The 5,949-nt window shown below is 48.3% G+C and overlaps 1 pseudogene; it reads left to right on the top strand.

The window, feature by feature from the left end:
- Positions 1–2,604: 2,604 nt before the first annotated feature.
- Positions 2,605–4,113, top strand: LOC131911135 (RNA transcription, translation and transport factor protein-like; annotated as a pseudogene).
- The last annotated feature ends 1,836 nt before the right edge of the window (positions 4,114–5,949 follow it).

The following is a 5,949-nucleotide window of genomic DNA, read 5'->3' as shown; positions in this document are numbered from 1 at the left end:
GAATAAAAGACAGTTTTACTTTATTAGTGACTTATACTGACATGTAGACTCCTAACATTTTACCTAGCCACTTCTAAGACTATAGTCTGAGCACATAAATTCCTTTTTAGATCTCTTAACTGATTTTAGTCCTTAGTTGACTATTAGTCATTCCCCTTTTGGGTTGTAAATGAAAGCTGACAATTACTTCTCTTTGTGTGGATCTTATCACCTCTCTCTATGACCCTGAAAGCCTCAAATTGTATTGTCAAAGAATTACAGCTTGTAAGTGTATATAAATTGGTACCCCCACAGCACTTGTAGAATTGATTTAGAAGAATCAAGTGAATGGACTGAAAGAGCATGGTGTATGTAGATTCATTTATTATCACTCAGATTAGATACCAGTCCCTTGTAGTGTCTCGTCTGGACTCTGGGAAAGAGTTGTCTGGGGCTAGACCCCAATAGCTCTTGTTACTTGGAGACTCTGTGTGGGTTCCACAACTCTGGCATTCTTTTGGGATCCAATCTATCACTACCCCTCCCCCATTTTCTACAAACAAAAAGAGGAATATTGTTTGGAATTGAGGCACAGGAGTTGGTGAGAGTCTCAAAGAACTTGAGAAAAAGAAAAATTGAGAACTATTGATTCACATACAATGACTTATAGGCCACACATTTTTTGAACTCATTTCCATTAATATCCAATTTCTAAAGTAAATCTGCTTTTAAAAATTTGAAAGCAGCTCTCTGCTCCTCCCTATTCTATAGACAGCTGTATCTTCTCATACATGTTGAGACATTGTTGGTGAAGATCGGAGTGAACAATTTGGCCATATTTGGCACCTGGTTACCAGGGCTTCCTTCAGCTCTGGCAAAGTGGGTATTGTTTCCATCAATGACCCCTTCGTTGACTTCAACTACATGGTCTATATGTTACAGTCTGACTCTACCCATGGCAAGTTCAACAGAACAGTCAAGGCTGAGAACTCAGAACTTGTCATCAATGGGAAGACCATCACCATCTCCCAGGAATGAGATCCTGACAATATCAAATGAGGTGATGCTGGTGCCCAGTATGTTGTAGGGTCTACTGGTGTCTTCACTACGATGGAGAAGGCTGGGCTCACTTGAAGAGTGGAGCCAACAGAGCCATTGTGTCTGCCCTTTCTGCTGAGGCCCCTATGTTTGTGATGAGTGTAAACCATGAGAAGTATGATGACTCACTCAAGATTTTCAGCTTGCTTCCTGGAGCACCAAATGCTTAGCTCCTCCTGGTCAAGGTTATCCATGGCAACTACAGCATTGTGAAAGGACTCATGACCTCAGTCCATGCCATCACTGCCACACTTTCTCATGGTTAGTTCCTCAACTGACTCCTTGCTCTTTTTATTTTTTAACTTATTTTGTGTGTGTGTGTGTGTGTGTGTGTGTGTGTGTGTGTGTGTGCATTCATACATTTGTGCAGCATGTGTGGAAGGCAGAGAACATCTTGCAGATGTCTGTTCTCCCATTTTGCTGTGTTGGTTCTGGGGACCAAACTCAGTCAGGCTTTGTGGCAAGCCCCTAAAGGCAAGCCCTTCTGAGCCATCTTGCCAGCCCTCTCTTGATCTGTTCTTATCTTTTACACGTGCTTTTGTTGAGATAGCTTTCTAAACACATCTAACATTAGAAGTATCTGACTCCAACTTCAGTCATCTTCCAACACCTTCATAACACGACCAGATTTCACTCATTTTGTTGACATTTCCCACCACATCCAACTCTGTATAGATCACCACATATGTCCTGTGTTCCCTTGCAGAGCACTGCATATGCCTACCTGCCTGTTCCTAGTGTACAGACCCCAGATCTTAACCTCAACACCACTAACAGCAGGAACTTCCTTTGCCTGTGTGATGTCCCAATAGCCCTTTCTCTCTGGTGTTATCATTTTAATTATGCAGGGTTATGAAGCACTTCAAGCATACTTGCCCCCACCCACTGCTCTGCCTCTTCTCCCTCTTTCCCATTAGCCCCTGTTGTTCTCAGACAATTTTGCTTCCACTTTTTTACATTGGTTTACTTATGTAGTGTGTGTATATGTGCGGAAGACAGAAGACGTCTAGTCCATGCCGGTTCTCCCATTCCGCCATGCCGGTTCTAAGGATCAGACTCAGGTCACCAGGCCTGCGTTACCCTTACCAGCTGAGCCCTCTTGCTGGCCCTCACTTCAACTTTGATGCCATTAGTACAGATAGGATTTCACCTGGATGCTCCATCGTTAAGCAAATCTCAGCAGTTACTACCTTTTAAATTTTCTATTTTCAAATTAGAGGCAGGGATAGTACCTTATTTATTTGGTTTCCGGCGTCTTCATTTAGCCTGGCACAAGACTGGCACTGAATAAATATTTTGGGGAAGAAATGAAGGAAAGATGGAAACTGTGAACTTAACGTTCAGTTCTCATTTTTCATAAAAGCAAGTGAGGGGACCCAGCCTTCCTCTGGTGACAGCGTTTATGGAATGCAGCACAGGGATGTGCACCCCCAGGGCTCTGGGATCAGCAGAGGTGAAGGCATAGTGTTGGGTCCTCGCTGCTGGAGCCTGTGCATCTGCTGGATGAATCACAGTTAGTTCTCCGTTATGACTGCCACAAATGCAGTCTGTGGACTCCTAAGAACACCCTCGAGCTGCAGACACATTTCAGCGTTGGCTGCTGACCATGTGTCCAAGCCCCGCACCTGGCAGAAAGATAGCGCCATAAAACTGAACATGATTGTGTTGGACAAGCACACTGCACTTCTGGTAATAAAAGCACAATGGCTGCATTTGTAGTCTTAGTCACTGAGGTATGCTGGTGACTAATGAAGATATATCTGAGATGGCTGTGAGTCTAAGGCAGGGGAAGGACCTATGTTTGGCTGCTGAATACATGGCCACTGACCTTTTCAGATTCTGGCAAGCTTTAGTTTGAAAACAGTTTTGATCTTTAAATTATGACTAGAAAAACCTTAGCTGAGCAGAAGTCCACACCCATCCCTGCCACTCCCAAGTAAGAGAATAATGGTCTCTGTCCTTCAGAAGTAACAGATTGTCCTCTGAATAGATGGCTCCACGTGGCTGACTGCCTTCTAATTCTCAGAGCCCACTCACAGAAATGACAACTTCAGCAAGGAAATGAATTCCACACTATGAACAAAGACTTAAACAAACCGAGGACTTTGTTTTCTCTTGTATAAGTTCAGACGCATAAATTTCAGCTGTGGCTAAGCAGTTCAGAATGCCACCAGGACCATTTTGAGTTGAACTGTGAACCCTTAAAAAAACTTTGGCCTACCTCACCCCACTTCTCCTGTCCCGGTGGAGGCCCAGGCGGCGAGTGCAAGCAGCGGGGACCATGCTATGATGAAAGCTTACAGCCCTGAACTACTACAAGCTTCAAATGTAAAGATGAAACAGAATTTAGAACCTTTATTGTTTGGCTCAAAGGCCAGAAGAAAATCAGACACTACAGGACCAAAGACAGAGGTAACTTGAGAAACATCCACAGCAGCAGCTGGCCCAAGTTCTGAGTAGTTCAGAGATGTTACCTGTTCTTTCAAGATTCAGGATGGGCAAGAAGCGATTGAGTGGCTTCTTGGCTTGGCTGTTGGGCTTAAATATGGAGATATGCTGAAAATACAAGGACTTAGTACCTGATAATAGGGAAAACACTGAGAACGCAGCTGAAAATGCAGAGCTGTTGATTAAGCTGGACACAAGCCCGATTTTAAGGCTGGTGGCATGGCTCTGGCTAACCTCCTTCAGATTCAGCGTCATGACAATTGCTTGGTAATGCTTGAGGCAATTCGTAGTTTTCGTTCAGGAGCATCTAGCACAGGATGCAGTTGCTAAAGCAAAATCAAGCAGAAGAGGGCTTACCTGTTGCTTTAGACAAACAGTCTCGGCTTTGACCCAGGAGACGCAGTTCTTAACGAAGCCGCTCAGAGCCTGCAGTGGCTGCACACGGAAGAGCTCAGAGGGCTCCTCACAAAGATTAACGAAGCCGTAGTAGCCGTTCAGGCCGTCACTGCCGACCCAAAGGCAGACCGCAGACTGGGGAAGATGGAAGACGAGCACATCGGATTTCAGCTTCTCGCCTGCTTAGTGTGATGGGAACCGCGTACACCGTCAGGCGTTTTTGAAATCAAATGTCACATAAAAAGGAGGCATCCAAGTAGACTCACCATGTTCTAGAGATTACCTCCACTGGTTTTTTTCTTTTTTAAAAAAATTAAAGTTGGGGAAAGTTTAAAAAAAAAAAAAGCGCAACTTTGGATTTAATCCAACCTTCTCTACCTCCCAGGTGTTGGATTAAATTCAGAAGTCACGTGAAGCTGGATCTGGTGGCATATGTGATGCCAGTGTGTCTGCCCTGAAAGGGGGTTAGAGACAGGAGAATCCCTGCGAGCTCCTGGGCCAGCCGAGCTGACACAGCAGGAACAACAAGCTGTGAGGCAAAGCCTGGAAGCTGCCCTTTGTCTCCACATGTATACCATGGCACGTGGGGCTGTGCCCCCGCACTGCACACATGTATACCATGGCACATGGGGCTGTGCCCCCGCACTGCACACATGTATACCATGGCACATGGGACTGTGCCCCCGCACTGCACACATGTATACCATGGCACATGGGACTGTGCCCCCGCACTGCACACATGTATACCATGGCACATGGGACTGTGCCCCCGCACTGCACACATGTATACCATGGCACATGGGACTGTGCCCCCGCACTGCACACATGTATACCATGGCACATGGGACTGTGCCCCCGCACTGCACACATGTATACCATGGCACATGGGACTGTGCCCCCGCACTGCACACATGTATACCATGGCACATGGGACTGTGCCCCCGCACTGCACACATGTATACCATGGCACATGGGACTGTGCCCCCGCACTGCACACATGTATACCATGGCACATGGGACTGTGCCCCCGCACTGCACACATGTATACCATGGCACATGGGACTGTGCCCCCGCACTGCACACATGTATACCATGGCACATGGGACTGTGCCCCCGCACTGCACACATGTATACCATGGCACATGGGACTGTGCCCCCGCACTGCACACATGTATACCATGGCACATGGGGCGGTGCCCCCGCACTGCACACATGTATACCATGGCACATGGGGCGGTGCCCCCACACTGCACACATGTATACCATGGCACATGGGGCTGTGCCCCCACACTGCACACATGTATACCATGGCACATGGGGCTGTGCCTCCACACTGCACACATGTATACCATGGCACATGGGGCTGTGCCTCCACACTGCACACATGTATACCATGGCACATGGGGCTGTGCCCCCACACTGCACACAGGTATACCATGGCACGTGGGGCTGTGCCCCCACACTGCACACAGGTATACCATGGCACGTGGGGCTGTGCCCCCGCACTGCACACATGTATACCATGGCACGTGGGGCTGTGCCCCCGCACTGCACACATGTATACCATGGCACGTGGGGCTGTGCCCCCGCACTGCACACATGTATACCATGGCACGTGGGGCTGTGCCCCCGCACTGCACACATGTATACCATGGCACGTGGGGCTGTGCCCCCGCACTGCACACATGTATACCATGGCACGTGGGGCTGTGCCCCCGCACTGCACACATGTATACCATGGCACATGGGGCTGTGCCCCCGCACTGCACACATGTATACCATGGCACATGGGGCTGTGCCCCCACACTGCACACATGTATACCATGGCACATGGGGCTGTGCCCCCACACTGCACACATGTATACCATGGCACATGGGGCTGTGCCCCCACACTGCACACAGGTATACCATGGCACATGGGGCTGTGCCCCCGCACTGCACACATGTATACCATGGCACATTGGGCTGTGCCCCCGCACTGCACACATGTATACCATGGCACATGGGGCTGTGCCTCCACACTGCACA

Source organism: Peromyscus eremicus, chromosome 5 (genome assembly GCF_949786415.1).
Source record: "Peromyscus eremicus chromosome 5, PerEre_H2_v1, whole genome shotgun sequence".
In the NCBI taxonomy this organism is placed as follows: domain Eukaryota; kingdom Metazoa; phylum Chordata; class Mammalia; order Rodentia; family Cricetidae; genus Peromyscus; species Peromyscus eremicus.
Note: the sequence above shows the minus strand (reverse complement) of the source record. Positions and strands in the feature narration are given on the sequence as shown.